The 22,360-nt window shown below is 41.6% G+C and overlaps 1 protein-coding gene across 2 annotated transcripts in view; it reads right to left on the bottom strand.

Annotated features, from left to right (window-relative positions):
- The window catches only part of CSGALNACT1 (chondroitin sulfate N-acetylgalactosaminyltransferase 1), a 425,829-nt gene that overhangs the window by 279,555 nt on the left and 123,914 nt on the right, over nt 1–22,360 (bottom strand). For both annotated transcript variants that reach the window (XM_040325277.1, XM_040325271.1), the window contains exon 2: nt 6,588–6,656. The gene's annotated coding sequence lies outside the window, so the exon portion shown is untranslated. The remainder of the gene's footprint in view (nt 1–6,587; nt 6,657–22,360) is intronic.

Raw genomic sequence — 22,360 nt, 5'->3', positions numbered from 1 at the left:
GTAATCAATCAGCTTCTAACTTCAGCTTGTTCAATTAAACTTTGGCAATAAAACCTGGAAGCTGTTTGGTTTCTATGCAGAGCTGCACCAGATTTTGCACCCTTCAGTTTTAGTAAATAACGCCCTTCGTGTCTTATGAAAATAGAAAATAGAGCTAATTAGGACCAACTAAGTAATGCTGCACAGTGCTCTGGACAGTGGTCTTAGGAGGTCTGTAATGCTGCAGAGTGCTGGATGGTGGTCTCAGGTCTGAGGGATGCCCTGTAATGCACAGTGCCCTGGATGCCGCCATGCCGGTGGTCACTGGTCAGAGGAGGTCTGTGATGCTGCACACACAGTGCTCTGGATGGACGGTGGTCTGAGGAGAGGCCTCAGGCCTGTCATAATTGTAATATTACTACACACTTAGTCTGCTCTCTGCTCTGGATTTGGGCGGTCATCTCTTGAGTTGGGACTCAGTAGGCCTCCCTGTAATGCACAGTTCTGCTCTTGTCTCTGGCAGTCGTCACGGACCGTGCACACAGTCAATTTAATTCACTTGCTTGCTGGGAGCGGAAGTAGGTGGAGATCCATGAAAACCAGAAGTTAGCGCACAAGGGCAAACGTCCCTGCCTCACATTTTCATCCCGTTTTCATTTGTTAACGAAAACGTAATTGATTTTCATTAGTGGACGAAAACGTGCTGTACTTTTCGTTTCGTTTTCGCCACTGTAAAAATGTCACTGGTGAAAACTTTGACAAAACTGTTTTCTTTGACGAAATAACACTGATCTGATCAATGTGGAAAAAGTATTGCATGCTGGAGATTCTGGAACACTACTCCAGCCATAGTCCACAAAGTCCTACAGCCTGAATGCCATAAATACAGTGGCCATGAAAACAGAGGCAAAAGCAGCCACACTGGCAATGCAAACAAGGCAATATATTTTGCTGATATTATTGTGAGAGATCATATATATCCAGTATATTTATTATTACCATGTTTTATGAAACAAGGCCCACAATCACTACTATTATTTAGAAAAAAGTTGTGTAAAGTTGTCCTTTATAAATCCATCTACTGACTATTATATCGGATATGGGTTCCATTGGACTGTAACAACAAAAACCATGACTGTCAGGACAATTAAAGTTTTAAGAATCTTGAAAATTGAGCACAGTAGAATATTTGTTGACTTTAGAATATTCTACACAAGTTAGATGAAGTACTGAGAGTTGAAATGGTACTACCCCTGGGGAACTTGGAGGGGAAACACCTGTTATTTCCTAGCTGGGTTTGCCACCTAATTTTACCACTTTTGGTAGCAAAACCAGAAGAAACATAATAGACACCGTGTTCCATAATGAGGCTATGTGAAACAGTGACAGCTCATAGCACACGTCAAGGATAGGGATGAGCTTTGAGTTTGAGTTTAACTCATGTTCGACTCGAACATTGCCTGTTCTCGGCAAATTCGAAAAGCCGTGGAACACCCTGTAAATGTCTATGGGAGAAATCTAAAGTGCTAATTTTAAAGGCGTATTACAAAGGGTTGCGGGGATGAGGCCCTTGATCCCATCAACATGGGGACAAGGTGCTTTAAGGGGTCACAGACCCCCAAAGCATCCCTCCCATGTTGAGGGCATGTAGCCTGGTACGGTTCAGGAGGGGGGGCGCTCTCTCGTCCCCCCCACTTTTCTTGCAGCCTGCCAGGTTGCGTGCTCAGATAAAGTGTCTGGTATGGATATTTGGGGGGAACACAGAGTCATTTTTTTTTATTTGGTGCAGGGTTCCCCTTAAAATCCATGCCAGACCTGAAGGGCCTGGTAATTGAATTTGGGGGGGACCCCCACGCATTTTTATTTTCTTATCAATGACTTTCAATTACCTTTCTCTGTATTGCCGGGAGCCTACAATTCATTACAGCCGCAAGTAATTTTTAATTACTTTTTTTCCTTTAGAAATTACATTTTGTGCAGGGACAGTTCTAAGCATGGGAAACAAGCGCTACTTTACAGGCATACTATACACACCCCCAGGTACGAAATTTAAAGGAATATTTCACTTTTATGGTTTCACTTTAAGCGTTATTAAAATCACTGCTCCCAAAAAAAACTGCAGTTTTTAAAAAAATTTTGCATTGATACATGTCCCCTGGGGCAGGACCCGGGTCCCCAAACACTTTTTATGACAATAACTTGCATATAAGCCTTTAAATTTAGCACTTTCGATTTTTAATGTTCGTGTCCCATAGACTTTAACGGTGTTCGGATGTTTGAACACATTTTTTGCCTGTTCGCATGTTCTGATGCGAACCGAACTGGGTGTTCTGCTCATCCCTAGTCAAGGGTTCCCAGAATGCACCAAGGTTGGTGACTGCTTTGGAAGGCTAGTGTTGGCTAGATAAGGTAGCAGAAGAGAAAGGTTGACCTCAAAGCACATGCCCATCATTAATCAGAGAGCCTAAATATTCATCTCATTTGTACAATGGTTTATTTAGAAGCGGTGATGGCAGATAAACCATTTAATGTACTAAATTAGAAAAGCATTTTCAAACATTTAACTGCAAAACAGTAAACCTTGAAATTGCAATCCTAAAATGTCTAGTTTACCACAGATTGTTTTTAAGTATCTGAATATGTAATTCAAACATTCAAATAAGGCATCAAAATTGTAGCAAGATGCCCTAACTTTCCTTGTTGATAAAAGACAGTAAAATATATACTTATTAACCAGTACATCTAGCTCTGTGAACATTTTAAAGCAGACCAATACAGACTAAAGCAAACTAATTTGCCCCCATACACTTCAATTGGATTCGCCGCTAAGCTCGGGTTAGCTGAATTTCAAACAGGTTTTGCTAAAACCATGGCAAATCGAACCTGGGCAGAGTGGTCCATCTCCAATTATCGATTCCTAACAGCCTATTCTTTTCCCAGGGTTCCACTCCCTTAAATGCTACCATCAACGGTCTTGCTTAAAGCTGAACTCAAGCAACAGACATTTTTCAGAAATGGTTCTGTTTGAAAAGTTACCTTGGCTCATGTCTAGTAAAGATCCAGCTCTCTGCTTTGTACTGTAAAATCTAAGTTTGTATTTATGCTGGAAAGTACAGCTTCCGCTATACTTCCAGCGCTGCGACTATGTATGAGAACTCTTATACACAGAAACGATTGTTTATCTGCCCCTCCTCTCCTTGTTCATTCACAGAACTCTTAGGCCCCATACTCACGAGCAAACATGTCTGCTGAAACTGGCCCGCAGGCCAGTTTCAGCAGACATGTTTGGTCGTGTGTGGGCGCGAGCGGGCCGAATTCCAGCAAACATTTGCCCGCCGGGCCTTTTCCCAGCAGACAAATATTCCTGGACTTGTTTTAAAACAGTCCGCTGGAATTCTGCCCGCTCGGACATGTACGGTCGTCAGTACAGACCTACCGTACATGTCCAGGCGCCCGCCGTCCCTCGCATGCGTCGAATGACTTCGACGCATGCGTGGAAGCATTTTAAAGGCGGGCCGCCCACGTCGCCGCGTCATTGTCGCGGCGACACCGCGTCATCGACGCGGCGACACCGCGGACACGCCCCGCGTATTGTTTACGCGCGGACTTCTGTACGATGGTGTGTACAACCATCGTACAGAAGCCCTCTGGCAGACATGTATGGTGAAAACGGTCCGACGGACCGCTTTCACCATACATGTTTGTCCGTGTGTACCCGGCCTTAGAGTTTGTGAATAGTTCACAGTATATGAGCTATTCTGCTTAAGGACAAGGAGAAGAGGGTAAGCTAAGGAATACCATCAGTCACAGCTCTCATACCCACTCATACCCACTGTGCACTGAAATCCAGTAATAGCTGTACTCTCCAGTATAAATCCAACTGTGCATTTTACAGTACAGAGCAGATAGCTGGAAGTTTACTGCATATGAGCCAGGTAACTTTTTTCCACATTTAGAATTGATAAAAATGTATGTGTTTGGAATTCTTCAACCAAAAAGAGTGAAATCTTTTGCAACCCTCAAGAAATAATATAAAATTGGAAGGGAGTTCCCATAGTTTCAAATTGAAAATAACTTTAAACATGCATTTAAATCACCCAACTTCAAGCAATCCTATGCATCTTACGAGCTTACTGTGACTTGTTAGGAACCCTCCTTATGTTTGTTCATTCTTTTATTCCCACTTCACTAGACCTATTCTATACCTAAAAGTAGAAAGTGGAACTCGACCTCACTTTAGAATCAAAGTCTGGAGACAGATTTAGAATGCAACTACATTCCAATTACAATCACACAAGTATATAGTACTTTTTCAAGGTGCAAAATGTATGCCTTAATTTTTTCCAAAAATGTTGTAGGGGCTAAAGCAAAGAAGGAACATTTTTACACACCTGGTAGACATAATTTATGGCAAAGACACCACATTTTGTGACTGCTAGTGAATTAATCATTGTCATTTAAAACACATGCCCCTTAAGATTCACCTGTCAGATTCATTGCTTTATAAATATGCATCTTTGAGTATTTTCCTTATTTTTTTTATTCTTTTTTACGATTTTCTTTAAAATGCAATGGGGTTATTTCCTTTATAGAAGCAATGGAAAGAAAATGTAAAATAAAAACACACATTTTTGTCCATTTCCTTCTCTGCACTGTACAACTTCTTTAGAACTAACAAACCATTCATCTTGTTAAATGCAATGTAATACACAGGATCCAGTAGTAGAGGTCTCTTATGTTAAATAATCACAGGGGCCGATTAATTGTGGCAGAAAGGAACGTGACTATCTAGCAATCACTTGAAAACACAGCATCTTTCAAGCATGAACCAGTCATTGTTTGATTCTGCACTTTTGCTTTCACAATAAAGGGTTCGAGAATTACATCACTGTGAGCTTGAAATCACTTGACTATTTTCTACATAGATGTAAATAGTCTGGGATACTCTGTGCTTGTACAGTATTTCTCTACACGTGTTGGGCTGCTTTGTGTTAAAGAATTTGATATTTATTGCATATTTTTCTGTAACTGACTGTTGGACACCAAGGGGTTAATTTACTAAAGGCAAATAGGCTTTACAGGTGACTTTTTACTTTGCAAGATAATTTTCCCCTAGCTTAATGAATGAGTTAAAGCTCTGCTGACTTTCATCATCTAATCATGTGCAAGTAAAAGCACCGTTTTCTATTTTCCTTACACATGATTAGGTGTCCTTTGCAAAGGTAAGTCAATACATTCACTAAACTACTTGGAAAATTTCCTTGCAAAGTGAACAGCCTATTTGCCCTTAGTAAATCAACCCATAAGGCCCGTTCACACTGGGCATGTGAGGTGCGGTGGCGGTATAGCGGCGCGATTTTTAGCGCCGCTATACCGTTGTATTTACAGCGATATTCGGCCGCTAGCGGTGCGGTTTTAACCCCCGTTATAGTCCGAAAAAGGGTTAATACCGCCAGCAATGCGCCTCTGCAGAGGCGCATTGCCGGTGGTATTACCGCGGTTTCCATTGATTTCAATGGGAAGGAGCGGTAAACACCCCGCTCCTATACCGCTCCAAAGATGCTGCTTGCAGGAGATTTTTTTTTCCTCCCGCCAGCGCATCGCCTCAGTGTGAAAGCCCTCAGGCTTTCACATTGAGAATGCTGGGGCAGGATTATTTCAGATGTTATTTATGCGCTATTTTTATCGCTAAAGCGCCTGAAATACGCCTCAGTGTGAAAGGGGCCTTAGTAAATTTGAATCTTTTTTGTACTGGAAAAAAACAGTGCCAGTGCTAATGAGATGACCCCCTTTAAATAAAAAGTAAACACCTACTTCATAGGTCTAAGCGTAGATGAAGCAGTCTTCCTCACACCTCCAGCCATAGAGGTCTGCAGAGATCTTTAACTAAGCATAACTAAGCCTGTCCCTTTTCATGCAGCAGCACTCAAAGGAAACACAAGACCATGTACTAGCTCCAATAGCAAATATCACATACATTGCCTAAATTCATAAAGTGTTATGCTAGATTAAGTGCAGTAAGTTAAAGGGAGCCTGTGTTTATTTCAAGCATCCAATTATATGCAAGAAAAGTTTAAAAAATAGAGCTTCTCCTACATGATTGGATGTTTGAACACAGGTACACATCAATGCTTTTCACCATCCTTTACAATTTAGTAAAACCAGCTCACAGTGCTGCAAGTGAAATATGACAGTATAGTTCCATATGGCTCCAAGGAGCAGTAAATATTTTTTTTTTTCTATAAAAGCAGCTTAGTTATCATGAGCACCTTCCACCAACATGTGGAATGTACATTCCGTAAATTCACATGCCACAAAACTAAAAATGAAAAATCATCTGGATATACATCTGACAAGGTGAATGATTTTTATATATATGAGGCCACACATTACATTCATACAAGAGATGTCTACATTTTTAATGGATAATAAGCAAAGAACATCTGGAAAAATAAACTTTGTCTCTGCTATTGACATCTGTACGTTAGGTATTAGGAGAAATATTAGCAAAAATATGTAAAGCGCAGCAAAGAAAAAAAAGCTCACATCACAAAAGCTGCCATTCACCCATCGTGGTTATATTAATTGCAAGAAATAGTACAACATACCTTGTATTCCTGAAGTCAAAGCACGGACATATTCAGTTCCATATCCATGATATATTTTCCATATAAAATCTGACAAAAAAGCAATAAATTGTCATAAAAATCTAATCCTTGAAATCATGTTTTATAATCTCAGAGATTAAAAGGCAAAAATGAGTGACTAGCGTTGCTATTTCCTGTTACACTCAGCAAAAGGAGAATAATAATAAAAAAAGAAAAAGCATAGCCCATCCAATTTTGAATGATTTAAACATAAAAAATGTAAATGCTAAATTTTTAGCGTTAGCTTCAGTCAAGTCCAGATGATAAAACTAGTTGCTAAAGTAAGACTTTATGAAGAGGTTGTACTGCAGGTACAGTGGCGTGAATTTGCTGTGAAAGCTTTCTGTTCATTTCTATGGCACTCTGACAGCAAGCGAGTGCACGCAGTAGCAAATTGATAGAGGCCGCTTTAAGTTTAGAATAATAATAGTCATAAAAAGACCTTGTCTCGATTCCCGGAGGGGAATCTGAAATCCTCGCACCCAGAAATCACTGGACACATCTGAGAAGAAGGGGAAAAAAAGTAGCCTTGTGTTGCGTCAAAGAGCCCAGTGTGAGGACTTAACACTGAACAGTGAGATATTAAATAGACTGGAGACAGCATTCCAGTGTAGTGGCTGCATCATCTCTCAGGGCTAGCTGGAGTCTATCCTGCATCTCTTACATAGCAGCTGAGCTCTACAGCTTCAAGAGGCAATTTCTCCTCTTGTCTAAACAGATGCTATTCACAGGAAAACAAGCACAAAAAAGTGCATTCATGTACGGGAATGACTAGGGGTAGAGGGGAAACTAATTTCAGACAAGCCTTCTTCTGCAAAGACAGATGAGCAGAAAGGCTCATTGATTGTTTTTACCTTGGTGGTTCAAATCCACATTGCACACAATAACGACCCTTGTGTGACTATTTTAAATCCCCTTAGAATATAAACTTTTCATAGAGTATTGAGCTCAGTACACAACTTTGCTCCATGGTTGCTTAACCTCTAAAACCTTAGCCTCAAAACACATTCCACAAAGTCCTTCACTGTGTTTTACTTGTGAGACCGTTGCTTACATTCATCTAAGCGTGCCCTGCAGACTGTGCTGTTGAAGGCAGAGAGCCCTATACATGCTGTTCGGGAGCAATTACTTCCTTGAATATACATTGAGGATGGTTTACGAAGTGAAGGAAAAGTCAAGTGTCTGCAGTGTCCATAACAACTAAATAGTTGGCTACTTAGGGCCAGATTCACGTAGAGCGGGCGCAATTTTTCCGATTTAGTGCCCGATCCACAAAGCACTTACCTGGAAATTTGCGGCGGTGTATCGTAAACAGGTCCGGCGCAAGGCGGCCCAATTCAAATGGGGCGGGTACCATTTAAATTAGGCGCGCTCCCGTGCCGGACGTACTGCGCATGCTCCCGTCGCAAATTTCCCGACGTGCTTTGCGCGAAATTACGACGCGCCGACGTTTTGTGAATCGCAACGTAAAAAAAGAGTTACGCCGGGAAAATTTAAAAATTAAAAAATAATTCAAAAGCGACGCGGGAAAGACAGGCATACTTTAACATGGTGGAGTACTTTTACACCATGTTAAAGGTGCACTATCTTTGCGATGGAAATCTAACACTCGCGACGACGTAACGTCGGGAAAAAGCTTCGTGGATCGCCGTAACTCCTAATTTGCATACCCGACGCTGGTTTACGACACGAACTCCCCCCAGCGGCGGCCGCGGTACTGCATCCTAAGATCCGACAGTGTAAGTCCATTACACCTGTCGGATCTTCTGCCTATCTATGCGTAACTGATTCTATGAATCAGTCGCATAGTTAGAAACAGAGATACGCCGGCGTATCAGGAGATACGCCGTCGTATATCTTTTGTGAATCTGGTCCATAGTTGGTAAGGTTGAAAAAAGTCTATCAAATCAGATTCCATGGGATTTTTTAGCTAATTTCAAGATAAATTTGTAATAATAGAGAATTATATGCATAGCAAACAGACAACATTATTTACAGGGACAAATATATTTTGCTACTGTGGAAGTTTTTTTATCACAACATTCCTATACTCCAACCATAAAGGCCCACAAATAATGTTTCAGGCACATTAAAGTGACCGAGAGGCCACTTTAGGATGCCTCAAAATTGTTAGGATTACCAAATAAAAAATGATTTCTCAGCCAGGAAAAAAAAAATTCTTCTGTAGGCGGTTAGGGTCTTGTTATGCCTTGTACACACAGCCAGACTTTCCGAGAAAAAAAGTCAGATGGGCTTTTTTCCTCGGAAAGTACGGCCGTGTGTAGCCTCCATCTGACTTTTTTTGTCAGAAGTCAGACGGACCTTAGATAGAGAACATGTTCCCTTTCTTTCCGTCGGACTTCCGACGGACTCACGGCGGACTTTTGCATAGTCTGTTTAAAGTAAACCTGATGACCATTTAAAATATTTTAAAGTCCTGCCTAAATTAAAAAACATTACAATTTGCCTTCTGTAACTTACATGAACCTGAAAACCATGCTCTGTGGGTGCAGGTGGGCCAAAATTAGTCTTTAAATTCAAACTACAGACAGTTCTTTGGTACAGTGGGGATGGGTTAGAACCTCTGACAAGATTTTATTGTTGTCTGTGTCCTTTTTTTGGGGAGATTCACTCGAACATTCTGTCCCAATTACATTTTTTACCAGGACGAAAAGTGAAATTCCAGTCAAAATCGAATTAAGGCTAAACCAACTGCCACCCCCATTCTAAGCCTATTCTAACTACCCTGTAAAAGAAAAGATGTCTATATTTACCTACAGTGGGGGAAATCATTATTTGATCCCCTGCAGATTTTATAAGTTTGCCCACTTACAAAGAAATGAAGGGTCTATAATTGTTATCATAGGTATATTTTAAATGATAGAGACAGAATATCAACCAAAAATCCAGAAAAAAACACAATACAAATGTTATAAATTGAGTTACAGTTCAGGGAGAAGGGGACCTCTACTGAGGAAGTCCATGCCTAGGAACAATACGCGTATAGGGGACTAAGCCATTTAAATGAATATCATCCTGCATTCATCTCAGAAGTGTTTTACTGATATGTCTGTACCAGCTAGCAGTACTCATTTATGTGAGAGTGTATCACTTTTTTCTTGGTTTTGGGATTAAAGTTCATGCAGAGAGCACTAAGGCCCAGATTCACAAAGGAGATACGACGGAGTATCTCAGATACTCCGTCGTATCTCTGTTTCTATCTATGTGACTGATTCATAATATCAGTTACGCATAGATATCCCTAAGATCCGACAGGTGTAATTGTTTTACACTGTCGGATCTTAGGATGCAGTACCGCGGCCGCCACTGGGGGGAGTTTGCGTCGTAAACCAGCGTCGGGTATGCAAATTAGGAGTTACGGCGATCCACGACGGATTTTCGCGTTCGCTACGTCGCCGCTAGTCTAGTTTCCCGTCGCAAAGTTAGTCGTCGTTTTGGGTGCCTTAACTTTACACAGTACACGTATGTGCTGTATAAAGTATGGCCGTCGTTCCCGCGTCGAAATTTAAAAATTAACGTCGTTTGCGTAAGCTGTCCGGGAATACGGACTACGATACGTTACGCCGCCGCGATTCTACCTGAATCTGGCCCCAAATCTTTTGTTTTGTTTTTCATTTGAAATCACCATATGCTATCTGTTCCTGATCGCTGCAGAGACCTGACATTATACCCAGAGGGGAACAGCTGATTATGACCTATTGGTAAAACAGAGGTCATAATGTGAGGTGAGCATTTAGATCTCACAGGTGGAGGATTGACACATGCATTTTCATTTTATTCACATAACGGTGATGAGATTATTTTTTGTTTGGATTTATAATGGGCTCTTTGGAGCATAATTTGTATTTTATCATACTAAATTAGTTTACGGACACATTTACTTTATATATATATATCAGGGTTTATTTGTATGCATTTTTGCACTTCAGGGAATATTTTATATGTTGGATTTAACCTATTTATATGATTTGCGCTATATATGGTAATAAGGGGAGTTTACATGAGCGCTGCACTAATTTTCGATGTTTGTATTTTTAACCACTTAAGACCCGGACCAATATGCAGGTTAAGGACCTGGCCCCTTTTTGCGATTCGGCACTGCGTCGCTTTAACTGACAATTGCGCGGTCGTGCAACGTGGCTCCCAAACAAAATTGGCGTCCTTTTTTTCCCACAAATAGAGCTTTCTTTTGGTGGTATTTGATCGCCTCTGCGTTTATTCATTTTTTGCGCTATAAACAAAAATAGAGCGAAAATTTGGAAAAAAAATGCAATATTTTTTACTTTTTGCTATAACAAATATCCCCCCCAAAAAAAAAAAAAAAAAATATATATATATAAAAAAAATGACACTGCCACAGTGAAGAACAGGGAAGGTGTTTACACACACCTCTCCCCGTTCTTCAGCTCCGGTGACGGATCGTGGGACACCGACAGCGATCGGGTCCGCGGGTCCCGCGGGCGCGGTCATGGAGCTTAGGACCGGGGAGAGGTGTGTGGGCTTAAAGAGACACGTGAGGTACGTGATTGTGCCCAGCCGTGCCATTCTGCCGACGTATATCGGCATGAAGGTGTCCTTAAGTGGTTAATAACTTTTTGTTGAATGTGTAGGAGTACTATATACCCCATACTTATTTACATGGGGGGCCCGGATTTGGGGGCCCACTTGTTAAAGGGGCTTCCAGATTCCGATGAGCCCCCCACCTGCTGACCCCCACAAACACTGGCCAGGGTTGTGGGGAAGAGGGCTAGGATTGTGGGGACAAGGTGCTTTAGGGATGAGCCCCCCTGCCATAAAGCACCCACCCAATCACGTTGAGGGCATCTGGCCTGGTATGGTCCCACTTCACTTTCCTGGCCTGCCGGGTTGCTCGCATAAGGGTATGGATTTTGGGGAAGAACTCGTGCCATTTTTTTCTTAATTTTGGCATAGGGTTCCCCTTAAAATCCATACTAGACCGAAGGGTCTGGTATGGATTTTGGGGGGGGCTCACAATTTCTATTTTTGCCGTGGGGTTCCCTTTATTTCCATACCAGATCTGAGGTGCCTGGTATGGATTGGGGAAGGGAGCCCACGCTGTTTGTTTAAGTTGCATTAAACAATGCTAAAAAAATTATTGTTAAAAATACAATAAAAAAATACAAAACAAAATTTTGTTCCGGAATTCATTTAGTTTCATTTGTTTAAGGCTTCTGGATCATCACAACGTGTTTCTTCACCAGTGACATCTTCAAGTAAGGAAGTGTTACAAACCCCAGCTCCCCAAAAATATACAGTACAATCCCTTCATTTATGGATAAAATGAAACTTGAAAATCAGGAGAACATTCATCAAGCTTCTACAAGAGCAATATTGATTCTGGATCAGCATTGTCACAATAACTAAAAATGCCTATTGACTGGAAACTTAAATTGTTCTCATGTATAGGTGAAATGTTCCTAACATATACAGTCCTTGTTATCCCACATGTATGAAATAATAAAATTTTAAAAAGCATGTTTAACCACTTCCATACAGGGCACCTACGCACCTTCCTGCCCAAGCCAATTTTCAGCTTTCAGCACTGTCGCACTTTGAATGGCAATTGCCCGGTCGTGCTACACTGTACCCAAACAAAATTGGCGTCCTTTTTTTCCCACAAATAGAGCTTTCTTTTGGTGGTATTTGATCACCTCTGCGATTTTTTTTTTTTGCGCAACAACTAAAAAAAGACTGAAAATTTTGAAAAAAAATTACATTTTTATTTTTTTCTGTTAATTTTTTTGTAAATAAGTAGGGGTGCAACGGATCAAAAAACTCACGGATCGGATTGATCCTCGGATCAGGAGTCACGGATCGGATCATTTTCGGATCAGCGCAAAAAAAAAAAAAGAGGTGTTTTCATTGGTCCAAAAAAAAATGTGTGTGTATGTGTGTATGTATGTATGTATGTATGTATGTATGTATGTATGTATGTATGTATGTATGTATGTATATATATATATATATATATATATATATATATATATATATATATATATATATATATATACATACATACACACATTTCAGGGGTGGATTAAAGAGGAAGCAGGTGAGGCTGTTTGGGACTTGTTAAAAGTACAATCTTGATGTTTTTACAGAAAATATATATATATATATATATATATATATATATATATTCTGTAAAAACATCAAGATTGTACTTTTAACAAGTCCCAAACAGCCTCACCTGCTTCCTCTTTAATCCACCCCTGAAATGTGCTCTCCCCCCCCCCCTCCCTCCTCTCACACCAGTGCTTCTCTGCTAATATTCCCTCTCCATGTCGGCTTGCCAGAGCCCACTGCACAGCGTGACACGCCTCCCCGGGGAGGCGTGTCACGCTGGGCTCTGGCAGCAGACTGGCCGCCGCTCCGGAGCTAGGCCGAAGCCGGGGACTTTCCTAGGCCTGGGCTCCGGAGCGCTCCGCAGATCGCGGGGTGTGCCGATCCGAACGGGGTGGCCCGTTCGGATCACGGATCGGTGACGATCCGTTGCACCCCTATAAATAAGTAAGATTTCTCTTTTAATTACGGGCACTGATATGGCGGCACTGATGGGCACCGATGAGGTAGTACTGACGGGCACAGATGAGGTGGCACTGATTGGCGCCGCTGGTATGCGGCACTGATGGGCACACATAGGCGGCACTGATGGGCACACATAGGCGGAACTGATGGGCACACATGGGCGGCACTGATGGGCACACATGGGCGGCACTCATGGGCACACATGGGTGGCACTGGGCACTCGTAGGTGGCACATATGGGCACTCATGGGCGGCACTGATGGATAATTATGGGTGGCACAGATGGGCACTGATAGGTGGGCACTGGGCATGGATGGGCACTGTGGGGTGGCACTGATGGACACTGTGGTGTGGCACTGATGGACACTGTGGGGCGGCACTGATTTACACATGTTGCCAATCAGTGCCCATTTGTGGGCACTGATTGGCATCTTTTTTTATTGCTTTTTTTTCAGACTTTTTTTTTTTTTTTCGAGACTTTTTTTTTTTTTTTTTTAAGACTTTTTTTTTTTTTTGCCCGCTTGCCTGGTGGTCCAGGGTGGGCTTCCCTGGTGGTCCAGTGTGGCGATCCGAGGGGGGGCTGCGCTGATAAACAATCAGCGCGAACCCCCCCTGTCAGGAGAGCCGCCGATCTGCTCTCCTCTACTCGCGTCTGTCAGACGCGAGTGAGGAAGAGCCGTCGACGGCTCTTCCTGTTTACATCGTGATCAGCCGTGGTTGGACACGGCTGATCACATGGTAAAGAGTCTCCGTGAGAGACTCTTTACCGAGATCGGTGTTGCGGGGTGTCAGACTGACACCCTGCAACAACGATCGCCGCGATGCGCGCCCCCGGGGGCGCGCAGCGGCTGAGAATCCTGAGGACGTCATATGACGTCCGGTCAGGATTCTACAACCACTTTGCCGACGTCAATTTGTCATTGGCGGGCGGCAAGTGGTTAAATAATTTTGTGCTTTTATTTTAAGTGTAATACTTTTCTATACACTGCATTTCACCTTCACAGTGTAACAAAATGACTTTCAATTTGTAAAACAATACCACACTGATTTTTATTTAAATTTCTCAGATTGTTTCCCCATGGTTTTAAAGTGTTCTGAAATTTTGCATCACTAGTGTATACTGCGTATTACTCCCAAACCAGTGCCTGTGCAAGTTCCCAAGCCAGTCAAGAGTATAAGAAGGGAAGAAATGTATGCGCAGTTACCTTATAATGCCTGTTTAATTTGTTATTTTTCCAGCCAGTTGTTTCCCATTTGCTTTATAAGAAGGCTCTGTAGCACAGCATAATGTTTTGGTTGTATTTGAAATCCGTTTGGTATCACAGGGATTTTCTGTGAGCTCTGGCTGTTATTTTGGAACAGGGCCAAACAGGTCCTGCCTAGTCTTTTCGGTATTTTGCAGCAATTGAGGCTTGAGCATTAAAACCACAATAAAGGTTAATGCAAATCATTTTTTCTTGTGTGCATGAGCGGTATCATAGGCTGTTCTGATCAAGCAAAGCTCTTGCACGCCCAGATAGTGTCAATGCTTTGCCTGCCCCATTCTGCCTTATTCCTACTGACCAGTGAGACAGCCCAACATGAACGTTTGGGAAGGGACAGCAAACGGGGCAACTTCATGCTTGTTTAGCATTTAGGCAAAGTGGTGAGGACAAGTCACTTTAAAGCAGAGTTCCACCCAAAAATTGAACTTCCGCTTTAAGTACTTGTGGCCCCCCTGACATGCCACATTTGGCATGTCATTTTTTTTGGGGGGGGGGGAGCGGGTACCTAGTTTTCACAGGTACACAGCCCCCATTAGCTCTCCTGGCGCTGCGGTGCCGAGCGGAAGTTCACCTCTCCCCCCTCCCTCCCTGCATACTTCTTGGACACGTCACAGGTCCCAGAAGATTGCCTGGCCATTCACAATGCGTAGCGTGGCTCGCGCATGCGCAGTGCGCACCCGCCTGTGAAGCCACAGCCGGGCGCCCACACATGCAATGCCGGCGTCGCAGAGAGGTGGGGGAGAGTAGCAAGGCTTTGGGCGGCCGCATCGCTGGACCGTGGGGCAGGTGAGTGTCTGTTTATTAAAAGTCAGCAGTTACACTTTTTGTAGCTACCGACTTTTAAATGGGTGGAACTCCGCTTTAAGCACTGGCCATTCAACATTAACACTTTCGATTATGATTAAAAAAACGATTTATAAAAACATTGCTTAGTACAAATAAGCATATGCTTTTGCTCTGCTTGTTTTGAGAGACTACCATATCAAATAAGCATTATATTGTAGGCAAACTAAATTAAAATAAGTTAAGATAAAAAGAATGCAAATGTGACATTTATACATTAATGTTGTGTAAGCATATTGGTATCCTAAGGCATTATAATACTTAGGCATTCCAAGAGGAGGCAATCTCAGTAAAACACATTTTTATTCTGTCCCACTTGCATGATCCTAAAATCAATCTCAAGTGAAAAAGTTAATTAAAGATTCTATCAAAGATAAAGTATGCTAACCCACCAAAACCAATATGCAATACCAGCTAATGCTCTGAATAGATGCCGGACAAGCAGGGCCATTTGAGGGCAAAACAAACCTGTCTTCATTTATACAAAAGAATAAAGGAAAGTGTAAAATATCAACACAGCCGGACTTTTACAGGTAAACAAGGGTAAACTAAACACGATACCAACTGTGACATACCATGCCCCAGTCAACCCAGTCAACCCTTTTCTAGCACTTTTTTCTCAAGTTTTATACATATATACATATATATATTATATATATTATATATATTTATATATATATATATTATAAAAAAACAGCACACAATTAAGAAAATTCAAACAGGAAAGTAATGTTTGTTGTGTGTTTTTAATGACCATGTGGGAAGAAGTCTGATGATGAATAGTCCGGAATTTCAGGAAGTGTTATGTAATATGACAGGTTTATTCAGGCTGGCTGTGATGTAGCTTAAATACATGTCAATCAGTCCTTCTATTTTAAAGGCAGAGCGATGCACATACACTTATTCCATAGGCTGAACCTCAGGCAGATACACTGTATTGTCAAAAATATTGGGACGCCTGCCTTTACACGCACATGAACTTTATTGTCATCCCAGTCTTAGTCCGTAGGATTCAAAATTGGGTTGGCCCACCCTTTGCAGCTATAACAGCTTGAACTCTTCTGGGGAGGCTGTCCACATGGTTTAGGAGTGTGTATGGGAATTTTTGACCATTCTTCCAGAAGCACGTTTGTGAGGTCAGACACTGATGTTGGAAGAGAATGCCTGGCTTGCAGTCTCTGCTCTAATTCATCCCAAATGTGTTCTATCGGGTGAGGTCAGGACTCTTTGCAGGCCAGTCAAGTTCCTCCACCCCAAACTCGCTCTTTCAAGTGGAAGTGGAACTTTTCCTTTTGGGTGGGGCTCTGCTTTAAGTCCAGGCAAACATATTTTCTTTTCTTTGAACACTTTTTAGTTGTGTGGGTAAAAGTACTGCCTCAGTCAGTTTGTATTACTTTCTGTAACCCTGTTTGGGAGACCCCCGTCACCTTCTCTCCCAGGTAAAGTGATTATCAGAGAACACTAAAAAAAGGTTCTGACTGGAGTTAAACTTTAAGGGCCAGATCCACATACAATTAGATAGGTGCAGCGTATGTGAGATACGCTACGCCGCTGTAACTTACTTTTTAATTCTTTGAATCCACGAAGAATTTGCGCCGTAAGTTACGGCGGCGTAGTGTATCTCTCGGAGCGTAATTCAAATCGACGAGTAGGGGGCGTGTTTCATTTAAATGAAGCGCGTCCCCGCGCCGAATGAACTGCGCATGCACCGTGCATTGCGCTAAATGACGTCGCAACAACGTATTTTTTTTTAACTCAGACGTGAATTACGTCCATCCCTATTCACGGGCAACTTCCGCAAAAAAAAAATTAAAAATTTCGACGCGGGAACGACGGCCATACTTAAAATGGCAAGTCTTAACTATACGCCGCAAAATACCAGCTTTAACTATACGCCGGAAAAAGCCGACTAGAGACGACGTTAGAAAATGTGACGGCCGTGCGTACGTTCGTGGATCGTCGGTAATAGCTAATTTGCATACCCGACGCGGAAAACGACGCAAACTCCACCCAGCGGATGCCGAAGTATTGCATCTACGATCCGAAGGCGTACAAAGCCATACGCCTGTCGGATCAAACCCAGATGTCGTCGTATCTTGGTTTGAGGATTCAAACTAAAGATGCGACGCAGGAAATTTGAAAGTACGCCGGCGTATCAGTAGATACGCCGACGTACTCTCTCTGTGGATCTGGCCCTAATTGTTTAAGATGTCCATAAATGGATCTAAATTAAATTTGGCTCAGCAGGTACTGGCTGAATTTCGATCTATCTATGGGCAGGCTGGTTGTACAGAAATCAATCTCTCGATCGACTTCTGTACAACTAGCCTGTTGAAAAATTCCCCTACAATCCACAGCTGACTATAGGAACTGTCAGTGCTGTCAGGATACAATAGCTCCATAGGAGGGATTTCCCCATCCACCTAAAATTTGTTGAACGAAAGAAAATGAATCACGTATGGTCGGTCTTAGTTGATGTTGGGGTGTTTAGGCCATTTAGGTATTCTTATAAAACGTTGGCATCGTCATCCCCATGCAAAGATGCAAAGAATGACTATATATATATATTTCTGCAAGGCTAAGTAGCTAATACAGCCTACAAAACAACGGTAGTAGTAGCAGTCAATTAACAAAATCAATTTCACTATGGTGATAATGATCTCTCAATACATTCTTGTCATTTTCTTCATTTTACAAGAAGATGGGCTTACGTTAGGAAATTTAATGCATGGAAAATAACAAAATCCAATTAATTTTACAGCAAGTTTTAAGCCTCATACATATGAAGCAAACAAAATCATATGGCATAGAGCAAATATAACACTCCAGGCTGATCATAAAGAATTTCACCCAATTTAAAAAAAAAATTCAGGCACTTGCTATTCCTGCCAACAACTGTTTAAAGGAATACTCTTGCCTAAGCCAATTTTAAATGCAGAGTTTAAAAATGAATAATGAATATCCCTTTTACTTAAATAGACATGACAATATCTAATTAATACGATGATTTGTTTAAACATTCTCGTGGAATATATTGGTTTATTATGATTTGACTGTGGAAACCATTTAAATACTTTAATCCTTTACCATACCACTTTCAACAATGAAATACTGTATATGTGATGGACCCGTTATGACAGTATTTTTTTTTTTTTTGTGCTTAAGTATTTTTTTTTATGTACCTTTATATTTTACACCACATTTACATGCAGACAGAGCTGTTAAGCTAAAATAACAATCACAGTGGTTCGGACATACTATTATTCCCCGTACACACAATCGGTTTTCCCGGCAGTAAAAAGTCTGCCGGGAAAACTGAGAACCTGCTCGGTAGCTTTTTTCCCCTACACACGGCCGGTTTTCCTGGCAGGAAAACTGCCATGAGAGCTTTGGTCGGGAAACCCGGCCGTGTGTGTGCTCCACTGCAGGCTTTCCCCATAGAAAAACTGCCAGCTCAAAAAACGCTGGGAATCCTGGCAGGAAAAAAGAAAACATGTTCTAATTTTCCCCGTCAGTTTTCCTGTCGGGAAAACTTCCATGGAGCATACACACGGCCAGTTTTCCCGGCCAAAAGCTGTCATGGCAGTTTTCCCGTCTGTAAAACTGGCCGTGTGTACGAGGCATAACACTGAGCCAATGGTGAAAAAGACATAGGGAAAGGTTTAACTTCATGTAAAAGTTATGAGTGTATCCAAAGATATTGGCAGCTGAGGTTTATCGGAAACCTCATCTTTCCTGTAAAAGTCAAGTTTGAATCCAACATTTTTGAGCATCCATTTTGATCAATAAAGCTTTCTAGTTTTTAAATAGATTTTTTTACTAAATGTAACCCATGCTTGTGTGTTTTTTTTTTCATCACAAGCTTAGCCTGGAATGCCTAGGCGACATCAATATAAATGATGTAACCAATTAGCAACAATATTAAAGTGTTTCATATGTCTGGGTCTTCAGCATTGCACTGTATTTAATTGAGTATTGCAATGTTGCTTATCCATAGCATGGTTTTTACAGGTTTGGCTTCATTAAAGATGACAGATTGGCTTATATTAGTTATACCACTTTACTGCACTTCGTACTATGCTACTAAAATGCTACTAAACATAAATGTTAATCTGGATAACAGAGAAGAGTTTTATTAACATTCATAAATCATATACGTAGGAGTTGTAGGAGCTTTTTAGAACTGAAGATATATCGGATAATTGCGACATGGTGAGGGAGACAGGTTTCTTCACATAGCTGGCTTCTTTGTAGTAAACTAAAATGAAATTGTCTCTAAGATAAAGCTTTATCAGGATTAAAGAGACTCTGTCTCTTTAAGAGTTTCCTGGTTTCCTATTTAAAATGCCAATGAACACGGGATTATAACTACCAATCTGATCAGTTTTACATGATTTTAACTGCCAATCCGACAGGGTTCCTGGTTCCTTATTTAAAATGCCTATGGACACAGGATTGTTACTCTGCAAATGTAACCAGCTTCCTAGTTTCCTATTTAAAATGGCCGTAAACACAAGATTATACGGTACATGCCAATCTAGCCAGTTTCCGATTTAAAATGCCTATAGACTCAGGATTATAACTGCAATTCTGTCAAGTTTAAAATGCCAACAGACACATGATTTTAACTACCAATCTGGTCAGTTTCCTATTTAAAATGCCTATAGACATGGAAGTATAACTGCCGATCTGCCAGGTTTCCTGGTCAGGGCCGGGACAAGAGGTGGGCAGGAGGGACGGCTGCCCTGGGCGCAACTGTTTATTGCAGGGATGGGGGCACTCTGTGCTGAGTTGCTTCTGTTACAAGGCTGACAGGAGTAGTGACAGTCAGCCCAATGCTGGGAGCAGTGAGAAGTAAGTCGGGAGGAGGTGGATCACCTAAGCTCACATATGATGAATAGGAAGGGGGGGGCACAGTTTGGCATCTTTGCCCTGGGCACTGGTTGACCTTTTCCAGGCACTGTTCCTGGTTCCCCATTTAAAATGCCTATGGACACAGGATTATTACTCTGCAAATGTAACAAGGTTCCTATTTAAAATGGCCTTAGACACAAGATAATACTGTAAATGCCAATCTAGCTAGTTTCCTATTTAAAATGCCTAGATTCAGGATTATAACTGCCAATCTGTCCAGTTTGTTGGTTTCCTATTTACAATGCCAATAGACATAGGATTATAACTACCAATCTGGTCAGTTTCCTATTTAAAATGCCTATAAACATGGAAGTATAACTGCCAATCTTACAGGTTTATTAAAATGACCTTAGACACAAGATTATACTGTAATTGCCAAAATTCCCAGTTTTCCATTTACAATTCCTAGAAACTCAGCATTTCACCAAACTGGCCAGTTTCCTATTTAAAATGCCCATACACTAGGGTTTATAACTGCCAATCTGGGCAATTTCCTGGTTTCCTATTTATGCCTATAAACAAAGGATTATAAATAAAGCACATGATCGCTGTGCTAGGTACAAGGTCTGAATCAAAATTAAAGTTATAACAAGCAGTAGTACACACAATATCCACAAACAGATACATACTTTCCACAAACAGACACAAAATAAATACATTAACCACTTAGAGTTTGTTCACACAGCAGCGGCACGACTTCAGGGGCGACTCTGCAAGGAGGACGACTTCAGAGGCGATTTGCAAAACGACTTCTGTATAGAAGTCAATGCAGGTCGCCCCGAGCCGCCCCCAAAGTCGTACAGGAACCTTTTTTCTAAGTCGGAGCGACTTGCGTCGCTCCTATTAGAATGGTTCCATTGCATTGAATGGGACGTGAAAAACGTCAGGCGGCTGAGCCGCCTGACGTGTCGCCCCAGTGTGAACCGGGTCTAAAGGACCGTGCCTGTTTTTAAGAATCGATGTTTACACGTTAAAAACACGTTTTTTGCTAGAAAATTACTTAGAACCCCCAAACATTATACATTTTTTTTAACACCCTAAAGAATAAAATGGCGGTCATTGCAATACTTTTTGTTACACCGTATTTGCGCATCGGTCTTACAAGTGTGCCTTTTTTTGGGGGGGGGGGGGGGGGGAAACACTTTTTTGAATAAAAAAATAAAACAGTAAAGTTAGCCCAATTTTTTTTTATATTGTGAAAGATAATGTTACGCCGAGTAAATTGAAACCCAACATGTCACGCTTCAAAATTGCGCCCGCTCGTGGAATGGCGTCAAACTTTTAGCCTTAAAAATCTGCATAGGCGACATTTAAAAAAATCTACAGGTTGCATGTTTTGAGTTACAGAGGAGGTATAGGGCTAGAATTATTGCTCTTGCGGGACTTATGTATGCGTTCGCTTCTGCGTGCGAGCTCGTCGGGACGGGGCGCTTTAAAATTGTATATTTTTTTCTTATTTATTTTTCTTGATTTTATTTATTTATATACAGTTTAAAAAAAAATGGATTACTTTTATTCTTATTACAAGGAATGTAAACATCCCTTGTAATAGAAAAAAGCATGACAGTTCCTCTTAAATATGAGATCTGTTGTCAAAAAGACCTCAGATCTCATATTAGGGCTAAAATGCTATAAAAAAATAATAAAAATAAATTGTCATTTGAAAAAAATTACAAAAATAAATTGTCTCTTTAAGACATATGGGCAGAAGTGACGTTTTGACACCGCTTCCGCCCTGCTATGTTATGGAAATGGGTGGGGGCCATCTTGCCCTCACTCGTATCCATGACAAGCCACGGACAGGACCCGATCGCCTCAGCCGCTGCCAACAGCTATGATAAGCAGCGAAGGGCGCGGGAGAGCGGCAGGAGGGGGGCCCCTCTCCCGTCGCCGATAACGGTGATCTTGTGGCGAATCCGCCGTGGAGACCACCATTATCGTTAAAAGGACCGGCGCCTGAAGAGATGGATATCTCGGTTGTGGCAGCAGCTGCTGCCGTTACGAGATATCCCTCTTCAAAAAGAGGACGTATATAGTCGTGCGCAAGTCCTTAAAGCGGGAGTTCACCCAATTCCTTTTTTTTTCTATTTTCCCCTTAGATTCCTGCTCGTTGTGTCTAGGGGAATTGGCTATTTGTTTTAAA

This window comes from Rana temporaria, chromosome 1 (genome assembly GCF_905171775.1).
Source record: "Rana temporaria chromosome 1, aRanTem1.1, whole genome shotgun sequence".
NCBI classification, from domain to species: Eukaryota; Metazoa; Chordata; class Amphibia; order Anura; family Ranidae; genus Rana; species Rana temporaria.
Note: the sequence above shows the minus strand (reverse complement) of the source record. Positions and strands in the feature narration are given on the sequence as shown.